Raw genomic sequence first — 17500 nt, forward strand, 5'->3', positions numbered from 1 at the left:
CGACGTGTTCCTCACCCTGCTGCAGTCCTGGACTAATGATTACCATCTTTTTTTGATCAGTTTCAAAGTTTCTTTCCCACGCTTCCTGAGCAGCACACACGAAGGGAACTCAGAGTGGATGTCAAAAGGCAATTTTGCTAGAAATGTTTGATCGTAAAAGTTTCTCAAAGATATTATAGAAGACAATAGTGTCTTGCTGTACGTTTGTTGATTCTAATCCTCTACCGATAGATGCATTAGGTGTTGATAACTAAGGCTCGATTTTTGTGGAAATTAGAATAAGACTCGTACGTGAATAGCAGTGGTATAATTCAAAAAGCACTACACAGACACCAGAGCTAAAGGAAAAACCTTATGCTCGGCTAGCGCAAATCATCAATGAAAGTGATTCGATTATAATAGAAGATTTCGACACAGCAGCATCGAGTGGAAGGAACCCTTTCGATGGCTTTGGGCGTGGATTCTACAGGAACTTCCTTGATAGTGTTGGAATGCACTTTGTCGATAAACCAACTCACAACATGGATGTGTTAGTCATAGCTTTGATTGGAAATGAAGATCTCGTCAACAGCGTCGTGCTTGGAGAAATAGTTATCAAAATCCCTACAGATCACATTTGAGGAAGACTCCGATACTGATGGCAATCCTGGTCAACATGATAGTCGGAAAAAATGTACAGAGCTAAGACACGCACATCTTAACAATCCTCACACTGCACTTGGTAGGATAAGCTGGACTGACATTGAAAAAACAAAAATGTGAACGAGGTTTGGAAAAGTTTCAGTATGGCCTTTGAAGCAAGAGATGAAACATGCCTACCATTGTGAAGCAGACGGGCATTTTCTATAAGCCAAAATGATGAAACACTAAAATTTGGAACTGACTATTGTCTAAGAGAATAACACAATAAACTGAGAGGATTTAAGAAAGAACAACGTAAATTTGCTTAGAAAAGAACAACAATGTTATGAGAATAATACGATAGTTATATTGCTAAAACTAGCATTGGACCATTAGAATTTCACGGTTATGCTCGAAGTGTGTGTTGGTTCCCTGTCAGCTGGTTCATTACTTGTTGAAAACGAAGATTTAGTATAGGACGATGAAATTATAGCAAAAATCATACCGGTGTTCTAGATGCGGTCTCATTTTTAGCGGAAGATAAGAATTCGCAACATATTGACACCCATTGAGTTGACCAAATACTTAAAACGAGTTATCTCCCTACAGAAACGCTGAATCCCCAGCCTGAATGAGGTCATTCCATGCACATAAAACTTCCAGACGTTACAGACATAGACATGAACAACAGACATCTGGAAAATATCCTCTCGAGGATGAAAATCTGCAGAGAACTATACAACCTCAGCCACAAGAAGGAGGACGCAAATACTGTGGTAGAAGCTCAAGCTGCCAGTTATGCTCTGGTCTATAAGGTGTTGCCCATGTTTCTGCAGGATGGGGTTGTAACTAGTCAGCATTCAACACGAAGGTCCAGGTCATCAACAGGTCTCTGAGTGGAGTCGCTATGTTGATCAAGTACTTCGGAGTGTAGAGGCCTTCCATTGCGAGTCTTTTCTTGAACTCACCCAAGACTCCGTCGAGCTGGATTGCTGAGCAATGTTACTGCTACTTGGACAGTTCTCACTTTGTGGTGATATTCATACGACTGCCCTGCTAATCCTGTCAAGATATATGTATATTTCCAGCACAGTTCTATTTGATTTAATTCTATTGGTTCTTTCAACTAGTTTTTAGCCTATTTATTGTTTTTTGTTGGAGAATTGAGTGAGGATAGCGGTGGATGTTTATTGCTGTTATATGTGTATATGCTAAATACATCTATTATTGTGTCAAACGTGTATATTCATTGCTGGAATATATGTACAAATGCATTTCCTCAAGTGCGTGTTATGACTTTTAGCTTTCGATAGTTAATGTTATGTGATGAATCCTCTCATTAAGAGTTGGTGAGTTTGTTTGATAACGTCTTGGCCACGTCCTGTGTGGAGTGGAGCTCAGGGGTCACTTTTAGACTCAGTATTTGTATCATTAACCAAGCTGCCACTCCAGAGGGTATCCAAGACCCGTCCTACTGCAGTATGGCAGTTGTACATCAATAAGGAGTACTAAGAAAATTGTCGTCTGAGAGCAGACGTGTAGGTAATATTACTAGTTTCCCCAACAGACCAACAATACATGACTACAGAATCTCACTCATCTCGTGTTGTTTGTCATACTGGATAAGGCTCTGGGTTTTACTTGAGCTTACTCTCTTGTTCTTAGCCCAAGGCGTAATGCGTACAGATAATTATGTTTGACAGATGATTATAATGAGAAGCAGAATTATTATGATAAGAATGATCAATGATTGATAATGATAATGATAATAATAATGATGATAATAATAATAGTATTAATAATAACATTGATAATAATGATAATAACAATAATAAAGATAATGATAATAATGATAATAGTAATAGTAATAATGATAATGATAATGATAATAACAATGATAATAATAATAATAGTAATGATAATAATGATAATGATAATGATAATTGTTCTATGCCTAATTATCTGTCGAGCCGCCTTAGCTAAGAATCGTCAGGAACAAACGACCAATGACCTCTGGTGACTGCTGGTGAGTGTTGTCACTTCCGTTACCCCCACAGTTAACTGGGCCACATTGTACGGCGTATGGCTTTCACTACCCCAGGCTGGGCCGTAGTGATGTGTTTTTCTCCCATCAATACAAAACTTCAAAATTCGTCTTACCTAACATCTCCGACCCACAGCTTCTAAATGATCATGTCTTCCACTTCATCGAAAACTCAGATGTCATCTAAATTCTTCCTTCTTCTCTCATTTATCCTTTTTAGACATTTAATGTTTCAATGACGGCCTAAACTCGATAAGCTGTGCAATCTTTAAAAAGGAAATCAAATTTTACAAGCGACCTGTCACAACTAGGATACTTTCCCCAGAATGTTAATTCTGCCCCATTTGGTTGTTATCGCACGCCATCAGACGTTTCCACAAGCATTCATATGAAGTCACTCAACTCTTTTTTCTTTTTCTGCATAACGTTCCTATCACACTGGACGAAGAGGAGGAGGAAGAGGGAAGAATATACAGTCACGGTTTGAGAATCATTCTGTATACTCTTTCCTCTAAACGACTACCAACACTTTCACCTCTGGTTCATGGATCACTTAAGATCAACAAGAAGAAAAATGGCAATGATTTTCGAAATATTTTGTCACTGTGCTTGAAATCGAAGTATAGAAATTTTTTATCACACACACACACACACACACACACACACACACACACACACACACACACACACACACACACGCACACACACACGTAAATAGCAATCACAGGTATATTCGTATTGTTCTTGTTTTTGTTTTCCATTATCATCTGCCGTGGATCAGATGTCTCCTATAAGTCCCTTGGCCTAATTTTCAGTACTTATCCCGCTGTGATCCTATCGGCAGGAGAGGTTAGTGAAGTGTGTATGACCTGACGTTAACATAATCAATTTTAACATTTTTTATTCATGTTACGACAGTCTGGATGGCTGAAATGCTGAAATATACGGAAGAGGATGAACTAAGATTCAATGGAGCTTTTTTCTAATGTCTATGGACTAAATGCAGCTTTAAAAGGCAAAAATGAGCTATGCGTAGTAACATAAAACTTGCATGTATGAGGGATGGTAGGAATACCGAACAGAAAACTATGAGATGCTCCCAGGAAGAGTGAAGAGATGGTAGGAATGAACCCATACAGAAGCAACCGATGAGTTAATAGCATCTTACAATGTTAACAATCTTTTTTCGATCATATCAGAAATGTATTGATACATGCAAAAGAGTTTCAGCAAACGAGGAAACAGATTCAAGTAGATGAAGAGATAGAGGGGACGAGTAACATGAGTGACCGTGTGCAAATCTTAGCTTACGAGGTCATGTGCCTCTGAACATGTTACAAGCAATATGTAATGAGGAACGTGACGTTCTATGCGGTCGTAAGGGAAGCTATGATATAGACAAAAGCAGAGGAGCGAGCGACAAAGAGGAGTGGTACGCATCACCGGAGTGCAGAAGCCACATTTATCGAGAAGACTTACAAAGTCTACATTAATCCCCTGAGGTCGATAACATAGGCGCATAAGCAAAATGACAGACAGCCAGGTTCACCGTCACAGCTGGGTAGGGAGGGAGTGGAATGACATGGGTCGGAAGTGTGTTGTGTTTTGCAGAGTTTGGGGAAGACGAGACGCCTCTCCCAGAAGCTCACTTGAGAACAGATCTAGGAATACCATACTACAAGATGGAACGTGGAACATAACACAAATGAAATATTTCGATGATCACATCAAAAAAAGATTCATCTAGATGTGGATTTCGACCATTACTGAACTCGGTCTGTATACTCACTAGTGATAAGCTTCACTTGATTTGACTTGTCCCATTCCTCCAGCTTTCCACTGAAGCTGTCTTACCATTTCATCTCAATCATGTTTATCCATAGCATCTCCTCTCCATCCCCCGAACCTCCCATCTCTCCTGGTCTACCTCTCCTGCTGTCCTGTGAAATCTCTTCAGCCCCACACCAGCACTGATCCAAAAGCCCCCTTAACCTCCTAGAAGCCTGTTGTTTTCTCGCTCAAGAGGTTTGTGAGCATCTCTCCACTCCCAAATTAAATGATAGCCAGTCCTCCCATCTAGGAGAGCTGTTGCACCCTCAACCCACGAGCCTATCAAACCCAGTACTCACTCCAGAGGCCTTGCACCTATATCCTAAGTCCGCACCTCAAGACTCGTCAGTTGAGTCGTCCCTTGAAGGCTTTTTTCACCCCCTCACTCCAAAGGCATGTCACCGACTCAAGTCAGGAAAGTTTCAGCCCTCTCATCAATGCCATTGTCATAGATGTTCGTCACCAGCCTGATCCTAAACATTAATCTTCCTTGACAAAAGCGACCGCTATCTCACTACCTAACCCTATGATCGGTCATTCCTCTGGACTTAATCTGTTAGTATCGCCAGCGAGTTTATTGTGCAACCCACGCTCATCCTGTGAACGGTGGCGCAAAAGGATTACAGAGGTGACAAAGGGCCTATGTCAAACACCAGGAGAGCAGGTTAAACCTACTTGTCAGAGGGCACTTCAACATTTTTTTCCCCCAAGAAGTCCGTCAATTTCTTCATCCCATGAGTCTCTTATCCCCATAATTTTTGGGATCTATCAATCCCTTCCTTCCCGAAGATTTGTTAGACTCCACACTTCTCACAACCGGAATCTCTCCTTCTCACTCTCTAAGGGCCTGTCAACCCATTCATCCAACTCCAACGGGCCTGTCACGCCCTCTTCACACTTCGATAAACTCCAGTAATTTCCAATATCTCAAGAGAGCATCAGTTATTTGGTCCAGCTCAGGAGCATAAACATTGTTGTGAGCTATATCGACGAAGCATCGACCGGGGGTGGCCCGTTGTGTCTCACGGGAAGGCGCCTGGGGACAATGTCTGAAGATGACAATGTGATGTTGTACCCTGATGACGTCTGACTGGCTCAGCCGCCTACGCAACTAAGATTCTTCTCATATGTGTAAGGTTATTCCTCCTGTAGTGAGTCACTTGAATATCTAACACCTGAACGCTCAAGGAAAAGAGCTCACTGAATTTTGCTGAGAATTTCATCTGGCAGCTGCTGCTTCTGCTGCGGCGCCAAATATAGCAGGACCGACCCCAGTGGTCCACTAGTTCTTGTGTGAGAGATTAAAGTGTGTTCTCCATATCTGCTCTTATCTTTAATCGGCAAGCACAGTTTATGGCACGACGTTTAGTTACGAACCCCTAACACGGCAGTTCAATCTGAAGTACGTCACAAAGTAAAGAATCTGGAGCAACCTCTCAATTCATCAATCTTAGATTCCCACTTCATTCGACGGTCTTAACATCATTCTAAAGCAGAGACTCATAGCCACCCAGTACACCATAGCATCATAACCATTGCAGTTTGTTATACTATAAAGTCTTTGAAACATTTCACTGCCGGTCCAAACCGTTCGTCGATAAGTTAGAAAATATTGTGTGATAGTTAACACTACTATCCCTGGGGATAGGGGAGAAAGAATACTTCCCAAGTATTCCCTGCGTTTCGTAGAAGGCGACTAAAAGGGAAGGGAGCGGGTGGCTGGAAATCCTCCCTTCTCGTTCTTTTTTTTAATTTTCCAAAAGAAGGAACAGAGAAGGGGGCCAGGTGAGGATATTCCCTCAAAGGCCCAGTCCTCTGTTCTTAACGCTACTTCGCTAACGTGGGAAATGGCAAATAGTATAAAAGAAAAAAAGAAAGAAGTTAACACTATAGATAACTAGATACGCTTCTTTTAGTATCCGTCAATCCATATCAGTCAGTAGCTTACGGACAGCAGCCTCCCAGAGTAGCACAGCCCTCCTGACACAGGAGTGTTAAAGTGGTGGCCGGAATCATCTTACACCCTCTGTAATCAGGATAGCTGGTCTTACATGTCTCCACAGAAACAAAATTGATAACGAAAGTAGTGTTTCTTTTCACTCATCATGAAATCTGTTTACTTTTTTCAATCTTTGATATTCATATTCTTTTTATCATCAACTCTTTCACACCTTTTACACATCCAAAATGTCTATAGTATTTCTTTCTATATTTCTCCCTTTCACGCTCCTCTTTTTCTTTTTCATTCAAGGACTGACTTTTGTAAGGATTAATGTCTGTGACTAGACCCTTCGTCAGTATAAGAGATGTTGGATGGCCCATAGAGGAGATGAGAAAGAATCTTAGAACTAATATGTTGCCTGAGTCAGTATTGGCAATAGAAATTTTTTCGAAAGACAGTAGAAGGACGATGGAAATAAAAATCATGTGATGAATTCGTTGTTATTTACATATGCTGGTGTTTTCACAATGACCAAATGGTTGTTCATTACATATGCTGTTGATTTCACAATGAGCAAATGGTTGTTCATTACATATGCTGTTGATTTCACAATGACCAAATGGTTGTTCATTACATATGCTGTTGATTTCACAATGAGCAAATGGTTGTTAATTATATATGTTGCTGTTTTCACAATCTCATTGACTTAACAACTTTCATAAACCCTTTGAACAGTTCTGTCAACAACAACAAAAATCGATATTTTCTGAAACCTTAAAAGATTTACCTCATGTTACTGGGCCTTTGAGGCAGTGAAGAGAGTCCAATATCTTTACAATAACTGGACGACAATTAGCACCAAAGATGATACCCTATAGACCTAAACCAACACTGCTTGTACATCGTCTGCCAGAGGAGGCCATGGGAAGCTCCACCTTCAGTGGGACCATCGGGTGAGCAAGCCTCTGGACTACCATGCCACACGACCATTGATGCAATATATACCTCACCGTATCGAATATGATACATAAATATTAGCAGGCAGCGGGAACAATATACGGAGAGTGAGTCGCTTTCACAGCTGCGACACGAACATATTTGGTTATAGACACGACACGCTGTCATCACCAGGGGCCGACGGTGGCCCGGGCCCGTAGCAAACGGACCAGCTGGGGACAGGTATGTACCGAACGAAGACTTCAGTGGCCCGTCCTGTAGCACACGGCCCGGCCGGGGACAAGCACTGAACCAAAACTCCAGTGATTCGGACTGTGTCACATGGACCAGCGTGGGGCAAGCAGAAAACCAGTACTCTTATGAGCCAACCTGTGGCACAATGGCTAGTCGTGAGAAGGCAGAGAACAAGGTACTCCAATGGGCTGGAATGCGACACGCGAATCAGACGGGAGAGAGGTGAAGAATCCGAGCTCCAAAGACTGTCTGTGGCCTACGGGCCAGCTAAAGAGAGGCAAGGAAACAGGGGTACATGGCTGCAACACACGGGAGGATTAGAGACAGACAGGCAATCCGCATCATTTGGGTAGGGACAAACTGCAAACAAAAGCTCTATCCTAACACAAATTACGTCATGCGATACCTTGTTAACAATGAAACATATAGTTGTATAAAAACCCTGCACATTTGTCTCTTTTGATTAAGCACTTCCTGCAGCAGTCGGACATACCACACAATGTAGTCGATATAAGATGCACTTGACCTTAATCTTGTCTGGAATCAAATGAGATCAGTTTATCACAGTAATCCCAGCGCTCATGGCCGAGGGGTTAGAGCAGAGTTGGGATGGTGGGGTACACTAGGAGGGGAGAAGGTGGGTGTGGGATCACGGGCCAGAAGGGGAGGTGTGTGGTACAGGAGGGGAGGAGGGGTCAAGGGTCATGGAGTAGGTGGGAGCGTGGCTGCTGACGCTCCAGGTATTATGATAACCCACAAAAGCCTGGAGCAAGGCTTCCCTCACGCTCTACTGTCAATCACCTTCCCTCTTTATGCTATACCTGATGTTGTCTCTTCCTCCCCAGCAACTTTTTCGCCTATCTTATATATATATATATATATATATATATATATATATATATATATATATATATATATATATATATATATATATATATATATATATATATATATATATATATATTTCATACTATTCGCCATTTCCTGCGTTTGCGAGGTAGCGTTAAGAACAGAGGACTGGGCCTTAGAGGGAAAATCCTCCCCTGGCCCCCTTCTCTGTTCCTTCTTTTGGAAAATTAAAAAAAAAACGAGAGGGGAGGATTTCCAGCCACCCGCTCCCTCCCCTTTTAGTCGCCTTCTACGACACGCAGGGAATACGTGGGAAGTATTCTTTTTCCCCTATCCCCAGGGATAATATATATATATATATATATATATATATATATATATATATATATATATATATATATATATATATATATATATATATATATATATATATATATAGTGCGTAATAATAATGATGAAGGAGTAATCGCACTTCAGATGGCATTGCTTTTTGAAACTTTACAGTAAATATGTTTCACGGCGGAAATCCGCCTCATCCGGTCTAAACACCGAAAAATTTGAAATCCCAACACCAGCACACACGCTTGTTACACACTGTCCTGGCTGTTAAAGGGAAAGTGGAGGTGCGTTGCCTTGTGGTTAAGGGGGGGTTACGTGGTGGTGGTTAGCCAGTTGTGTGTTCAACTACCCCTCTCATACTATCGTGTCTTGATAAATCTTTCATTATGATTTGGTTGATATTAAGATGTACTTTTAAAGTTACCTTGGATAGGGTTAAAGTTATTAACATTAGTAATCAAGACAGATTCAGTGGCATCACAGGCAGCATATTCCTACTAGAGATACAATGTGACTGTGGTGTTATGGTGTACAGGGTGGTCGGTTTCATACCAGTGCTAACCACCAGCATTGCTGAAGTCTGCGTACTGAATGACTGTGCCTATAGCATCTGTCAGTTACGTCTTTCCATGCCTTGTATTTAGCAGTGTAAATATATCCCAGGTTTCTGATAACGTAGCCTACTTCTAAATGAAGTGTTACTGGTAGTGGTGTTATATTGGAGGTGACCACAATAATGCTACTGCCAAGCACTGGCAAGAGAATGATCACCCTGTAAGACTTTGACACGGAATAACAACGAGCTCTCTCTCTCTCTCTCTCTCTCTCTCTCTCTCTCTCTCTCTCTCTCTCTCTCTCTCTCTCTCTCTCTCTCTCTCTCTCTCTCTCTCTCTCTCTATCTATCTATCTCTCTATCTATCTGTATATATATATATATATATATATATATATATATATATATATATATATATATATATATATATATATATATATATATATATATAAATATATATATATATATGGTGATTTATCGTCTAATTCACATTACCATGCATGTCACAAATGTAATACAAGATGATCCTGCTGACTGTCATATATATTTGTCCCTTTTACGCAGAAAAAACAGCCCTAATTAGCAATAAGCCATTAGGCTCACGTCAGTTTTAACTCAGTCATAAATCTTTATAAGATTTGATTAATTCCAGGATGTGAGTAATGGGTGTCGCTGGTGCTGGTCTGGCCTTACGTAACCGAAGCTACCGCGACCTTTGCCCACTAGGACCCCAACCAAGCGTGAGCCCGACACATCGTGATGACCCTGGGCCAGAGTGATCCCTGCCGAGCGCGACCTCAGCCCAGCGTGTGATCCTGACCCAATGTAACCCGAAACCAGAGTGAACCCGGTCCAGTGTAATCCCAGCTCAGTGTGACTCAGCCAAGTGTGACCTCAGCCCAACGCGTTCGCGTCTCTGTGTGACCTTAGCCCAGCATGATCCCGACCCAGGACGTCTTGAGCCCAGCGTGACCTTCGATCCAATTTTACGCAGACCACGCGTGACCTTGCCCCAGTGTGACCCTGTCCGAGTGTGACCCTGCTACAGTGTGACCCAGGCCCAGTGTGACTATGCGATCCTGGCTAAACGTATACCTGTTCGAGCGTGAACCTTACCCAAAGTGACTCTGCACCAGCCTGCCCTGCCCCAGCCTGCCCCTGCCCCAGCCTGTCCTGCCCCAGCCTGCCCTGCCCCAGCGTGACCCTGCCCCAGCGTGACCCTGCCCCAGCCTGCCCCTGCCCCAGCCTGCCCTGCCCCAGCGTGACTCTGCCCCAGCGTGACCCTTCCCCAAGGTGGCCATAGCCCAGAGTAAGCCTACCGGAATTTGGACATTGCGTGTATGTATTTGCGTTTTGGCAGGCTTCTTTGTGCATCCATAGGTGTTTTTTGGTCAAGAACCCTTGCCCATGTGAAGTAGGCCCATCACTCTCCATTGTTGTTTTTCGCAGCGTCTCAGTCGTATATAAGTACAATCTATGTTAATGCACGGAGTATACATGACAAAACTGCACACTTTGAGACAAAACAGCGCCTGGATGAGGATCTGTCTTGACGCTGGAGCATTACGCACAAACAAAACAACATCTGGCTTACGTCTTCCCCTGACGTCATATCTTAGAAACAGAGTATTCCTTGTAGTTCCAGAGCACAACCAATGTGATAATGACAAGGGAAAATAATGTAGGTAGTGGTGTCTTGCTCTTTGTCAAAGCTCATATTAATCCTGAGCTGAAAAATGTTGCAGCTAATAATAACACCGACTTCGTTTTAACAGAAATTTATAATAAGTGTCGTAAGAAAATAATTTCAGGCCTGGTTTATAAGCCCCTGCACAGAAACGAGAGATAGACGAAAGATTGCATGAACAGTTAGTGGATATGTGCGATTAACACGAGTAGATCATAGTGGGAGATATTAACATACCAGTCTCTAAGTGGATATAATCCCTCTCCATTAGTTTCGACGCGACCTTCTCTTAGGTTTGCTTTATAGTGCCTTGTAAAGGCCAGTCCCCAACAGGAATCCATGGGGATACTCTAAGCTGACCAAAGGATGTACTCTGCAAGGTTTCACTTGAGAGCCCAGAGGCTTTCACATTACGGATGTAACGGTTAAGGGCATATGAGAATTCATCATACAGTGAGCCAAGTACAGGCCCAATGCACCCTGTAAGGCTTCGTGAGTCAGACAAGACTATATGAGATTTAGTTCTAGCTACAAATGAGGGATCTTGTTCATAGTGTTGAAGTTGGAGAACAGCTTGGTACAAGTGATCAACGAGTGATGACTTCTGAGTTAACCTTTCAACGCTACCTGCTACACTGATCAACATGCAAGTCACGAATGAAAAACACGAGATCTTAGACTTGCAAATTTCAGGGATCTTTGCATTGCTCCTGGCAGGTAATTCTGGAATGATATCGTCAGCGAAAACGATATAGGCGTATCTTGCAGAAGCTTCAGTAAAAGGTTATGGTGGTGAAGAGAACATTCGAGCCAGCATGTAGCAGACGTTGTTTGTCAAAAGGAAACCAGGATAGTTGAACGATGAAATGAATAAGTGCCTGGTGTCTAAAAAAAATAGTGCAAAGGAAATTCAAAGAAACCAATGATCAACATGATAGAGTAAATTGTGAACATTTCCTTAGGGAAATATCGACAGACATAGTTCAAAGTAAACGTAAATTAGACAATTTTTTTTTCCCCTCATCATTATCTCTTGACTTCCAGTCTTAGATATTATTTACATTCGTTGAATTAGTCAATTTGCCATTACATTTTAAAGCCAATGGCTTCTGTAATTTCCATAAAACCAGCACAAAAATAAGATGGCACGAATACGAGAGTCCTTTTCTGCTACACAACAGATGATACTGACAGTCTTCAAAGGGAATAATCTCCAAGTGTATATTTCAGGGAACAAGAAATACTGACAGTGTACTCAGCATTACTAACCATAATCTCTTGAAAGATATATATGATCTCTGTATGACCAGCGCTACACACAAAACCGGAAGCAATGGTTCAGAACCCATTTGAACCCTTCAATTTCTCCGTGGGTCTGCCAGGCTCCATCATCATTCTCCTGTCACATCCCTCGACCTCGGCCTCCGCTCTAGGACAGTCTAATCTCAGCTGGGTTTCCTGGATAATGATGGATATGTGAATTATGCCAATAATCTGATGTTTCCCTGACCTGATCTAAACCCTCGGCCTTAATGTCCAACATTATTGGACGGTGAGCCTTCCTCCTGGCCCGATTGTCCTGCTCTGCCTGACCCATCACTCGTAATGTCCCTCCCGCTTCTGATGCACACATAACTCATTAGGGTCATAAGAACATGAAAAAAGAAAATCCTTTTATAGTGACTCGCTTCTCGTGTTTGTTATCATCCATGTTCCTTTTTCGCGACATTATCATCTGGTACATACTTTAGCGAAGCAAGCTGGTTCCTTGAAAGGATCATGATACTAAATAGATGTAAAAGAAAAAAAGATTGACAAACCTTGGAACTTAAAAGAAAGATTTCAGAAACATCGAATGAAAAGTGAGTTGAATTTTGAGAACTTCGTCAGTAAAGAAATTGCCGGTAAAAGTCTAATCTGGATTCTCTCACAATATATAAACCCAGCAATACAAGGACTGTGTTGAGGCGAAGGTTTGAATTGCTGTCACCGTTGTCGTACCAGCGATCAAAATATCTGGCTTACGTTTTGCCCTGACGTCGTAACATTAATGACTCATGACCAAAACAGCGCCTGGATGAGGATCTGTCTTGACGCTGGAACGTTACTCATAAACAAAAAAACATCTGGTTTACGTCTTGCCCTGACGTCATATCATTACTCACGAACAAAACAAACTCTGATTCAGGATTTGTCTTGACGATGGAACATTACTCACAAGCAAAACAACTTTTGATCCAGCTTTTGTCTAATAATTATTCCCACGAGCAGAGCATCGTACTCATAGTCTATTTTGACGTAATAATTCCCACAAAAAACACAGTTCACACTTGATGTTGTAATGATTCTCAGTTACAGAACAACTGGATCAGTTCTATCTTGTACTGATATCTGTGCATGAAACACTTGAATATTGTATTACCTTAACGTTTCCTTGTGAACGCTAACTCCAGGACCTTATCAGAAAGGACTTCAGGGGAAGTTACAAGATATAGATATATATATATATATATATATATATATATATATATATATATATATATATATATATATATATATATATATATATATATATATATCATACAAACCTCCAACAGCTGTTGGAGGTTTGTATGTTCTATGAAGGTGCGCGTTCATATGTACTTTGTTCGTACCTATATATATATATATATATATATATATATATATATATATATATATATATATATATATATATATATATATATATATATCGTTAATGGGATGGCCTGAGCTGCCTGTGCCGTCTCAGTTAACATAAAAAAGGATGATATCAGTTGTTTGTGAGTCTAATTCTTTTCATTTGACACTGTTTATCTGTGGCTGTTCTTACTGTCAGTAAGGGACGAGTGAGAAGGTAAGGAGACAGGAATGGTTGAACGGAAGAGTACAGAAGAATAGATGTTGACATATAAGGGATGGAGAAATGAAGTTGGCCGTCCAATTAGCGTATACAATGTTAATTTGTATTTGAGCTATATCTGTTCGTCCGTGGTGGGAACCTGGTGGGTGTAGATATGAAATATATATAAGCACAAATCCCTAGTCTACGAATCAGTGTATTATGATGTAATATATAAACTTGTATGTTTTCGTATTACGATGAACACCCATGTCACAGTAGAATTATTCATTCAGTGTACATATACACTCGTCATGTCATCCTTTAACAGCCTGTGTTATACATTGTTTTCAGTTCCATAAATTATTAGTCACCAATGTTCATTGTCATGCAGTCATATATTTCTTTCTTTTAGTTTATCAATCAAAGATTTAAAGATGCATGAGAAAGAGAGTTTACCACGTAAAAAAAAATCGGATAAGCTAAAGTCAATGATAGTTCGAGTTTTCAGAGGAATGACTGCTTGAATTTGCTTGTTCTATTGCAGGCTGTTTGGAAGGGACAACTTAAAAGTCAGTTTTGCAGATGATCCAGAATTCAACCAGGCTACTCGACCTGTACAGCCTTACCCTGACACCGACGTGCACGGAAGCCTTGCCACATCACGCCTGCGGAGTGAGTGTCTGGCGAAATGCTCACTGGAGGTTTTTTAGTCGCGTCATAAATCAAATATCCTATTATGTATTAATGTTAAATCCTCTTGTGGGTCGCTCGACGTCCCCAAATGGTGTGAATCATTGCAGGATGATATTTACGCATCCAAGCGTGTTTTACAAGCATTTAAGTGACAAAATATCAATGTCACGTGAATGAGTGATTAGATGAAGATGATAATGAAAACGAGACTCAATAAGAACCTCAAGGGACTCCCGCCAGCCCCCAGCTCTGTCCTAGGTAAAACAATAATGACGGCTCCTGAATCGAGACGTGGCCAGCGTGTGGCCAGAGGACAGAGCAATGGTTGGATCCACTGTGGCCAGAGAGGACACAGCAATGCTTAGACCCCTTGTTGCCAGTGAGGTCATAGAAGACACGAGCAATAATTGGACCCAGTGTGACCAGTGTGGCCAGTGCAGCACTTGAACCCAATGTGACCAGTGCAGTACTTGGGCCTAGTGTGGCCAGTGTGGCCAGTGTAGCACTTGGAACGAGTGTGGACAAAGTGGCCACTGGTGCCAGTGCAGCAATTGGACCCAGTGTGCCCAATGTGGCCCGTGCAGTACTTGGACCCAGTGTGCCAAATGTGGCCCGTGCAGTACTTGGACCCAGTGTGGCTAGTGTGGCCAGTGCAGCACTTGAACCCATTTTGACCAAAATAGCAAAAGAACACAATTCCACTATCTCCTCAACCCTCCAGCCCCCCAGCCCCCCTCCGCCCCAGTCTCTTACCTTCTCACGTCTTTCTCGACCTCGTCTCTCTCATTTTCCTTACTTGTCCTCTCTCTCTTTCATTCCCTCCTCTCTCTCTCTCTCTCTCTCTCTCTCTCTCTCTCTCTCTCTCTCTCTCTCTCTCTCTCTCTCTCTCTCTCTCTCTCTCTCTCTCTCTCTCTCTCTCTCTCTCTCTCTCTCTCTCTCTCTCTCTCTCTCTCATTCCCTCCTTCCTCTCTCTCTCTCTCTCCTCTCTCTTCCACCTCCTCCTCCTCTCTCTCCCTCCCTTATCGTCATGTCCCCTTTCCCTTCCCTATCATTTTCTCCCCTCTCCCTCCCCCTTCTATCTCTCCCTTCTTCTTCCCTCTCCCTCTCCAAACATTCTCTCTCCTCTACTCCCCTCTCCCTTCCCCATCCTTCCCTCCCCTCTTCTCCCCTCTCCTCTCCCGCCTCAGTTGGCCCTCGTCAGCAGCCCCCCGGGGGTGGAGCTGGGAAGAGGGTCGTGGGGGGAGGGGGGGGTTGCCAAGTCGTCACAACCACAAGCGCCAGTCTGTCTCATTTACAGAAAAAGAAAACCAAGTTTGGGAACGAACAATTAAACTTCTGCTTCTCGCAATAATCACAATGGCGGGCGCCACAAAAACAACGAGGAATTAAGACGTCAGAGGCGTGTCAAGTCTTAAAGCCACATGATACATGGGAAGACGTCGCTTCAATCAGGGTTGGTGTGTGTAGTTTCTTTATTTGTGGTTACCTATTTGTATGGCACGGGGAGGGCTCAACCTCGAAATTTCTCTGCCGTCTCAGGACGTTTTAAACTTCTGTATGATTTCCCCATTCCCATTATCATCACTCGATTGATTCCGCGTGTGTAAGTGGGCAATTTACCTGTATATACTGAAAGAGGAGAGGATTCTAATACTCGTGTTGGTCTGCCTGTTAACTCTGCATATGTCTGCCTGTCCGATATCTAACTACTCCTAGGCCATTGGGTTAATATCAACTAAATTTTGTGATAAGACTGTTAGGAGCAATGGGCATCTCAATGGGGACTTTTAAACCACCTCCGTTCCCCACTTTCCGCGGAGGGATGGAATGCAGGTGAATAACATCACTGATATCTTTTTTCTGTTTTCTGTAGCTCTTAAAACGTGCCTGAAGGAAACCTAGGAAGGACCAAAGGAAGACCTAGGAAGAACCTGGTAAAGACTTGGGGAAAACCTGCCGAAGGACCTTCAGAAAATCTGGAGTAGACTTGTGAAGACTTGACGAAGACCTAGGAAGATTTTGGGGGAAAACTGAGTATCTGACTAGCTGTATTTCTGTTAAGTGACTACTTTTAAGTAACTGACCCAATCGTAAGACACTTTTGTAGTGTCATTAGTTTGGAACAATGGACATATTGTTTGTAGAGAAACCCTTCACAAGCTACCTCCATTCCCTATCTTCCATATAGGGGTGGAGGTAACCTATGCCTATGCGTATTTTGGGTGAAACGCGAGTTGATAAAACCATCAAATGATTTCAAGACCTGAAATGACGTTTCAAACGGACCTGAGGAAAACCTTGAGAGGAGCCAGGATGACCTGAAGAGGACTTTCGAAAGGCTTGGCAAGACCTTGAAAGACCTGGAGAAAACATGGGAAAAAAACCTTGGGTGAAGACTTGAATGGGACCTGGTGAAGACCTGTGGAAGCCCGACGGTGGACCTTAAGGACGAGGGAGTTACCTAGGAAGGACCTGGAAAGAACTAAGAAAAGACCTGCGGAAGGCATGGGGTAGTCCTTTTGAGGGACCTGAACCAGAATCTGGGAAGTCCTTAGGGAAGGCCTGAGGATGACCTGGGGTAGGTCTGAGAAAGACCTTAGTGGGATAACATGTGAAGGACCTGTAGAGAACTTGGGGAAGGCCTGGTAAAAAAAACGGAAGGGACCCTGGAGAGACCTAAGAACGTCCTGAAGAAGATCAGCTAAAAATCTGGGGAAGACGTCTTTATCAGTGGTCTTCACGTTTGAAAACAGGCTCTATAATTTGTTGCCTATCACCATATATAAAGGACAAAAGTCTGTGTCTGTTTGTGTGTGTGTCTGTCCCGTTAGTTGACTACTCTAAGGTTACTGGGTCAATCTCAACCAAATCTTGTTGGATGTTGGCCT

At 42.4% G+C, this 17500-nt stretch overlaps 1 protein-coding gene across 2 annotated transcripts in view; it reads right to left on the reverse strand.

Annotated features, from left to right (window-relative positions):
• The window catches only part of LOC139747711 (lachesin-like), a 263613-nt gene that overhangs the window by 182918 nt on the left and 63195 nt on the right, over positions 1-17500 (reverse strand). The window lies entirely within an intron of this gene.

Source organism: Panulirus ornatus, chromosome 69, assembly GCF_036320965.1.
Source record: "Panulirus ornatus isolate Po-2019 chromosome 69, ASM3632096v1, whole genome shotgun sequence".
In the NCBI taxonomy this organism is placed as follows: Eukaryota; Metazoa; Arthropoda; class Malacostraca; order Decapoda; family Palinuridae; genus Panulirus; species Panulirus ornatus.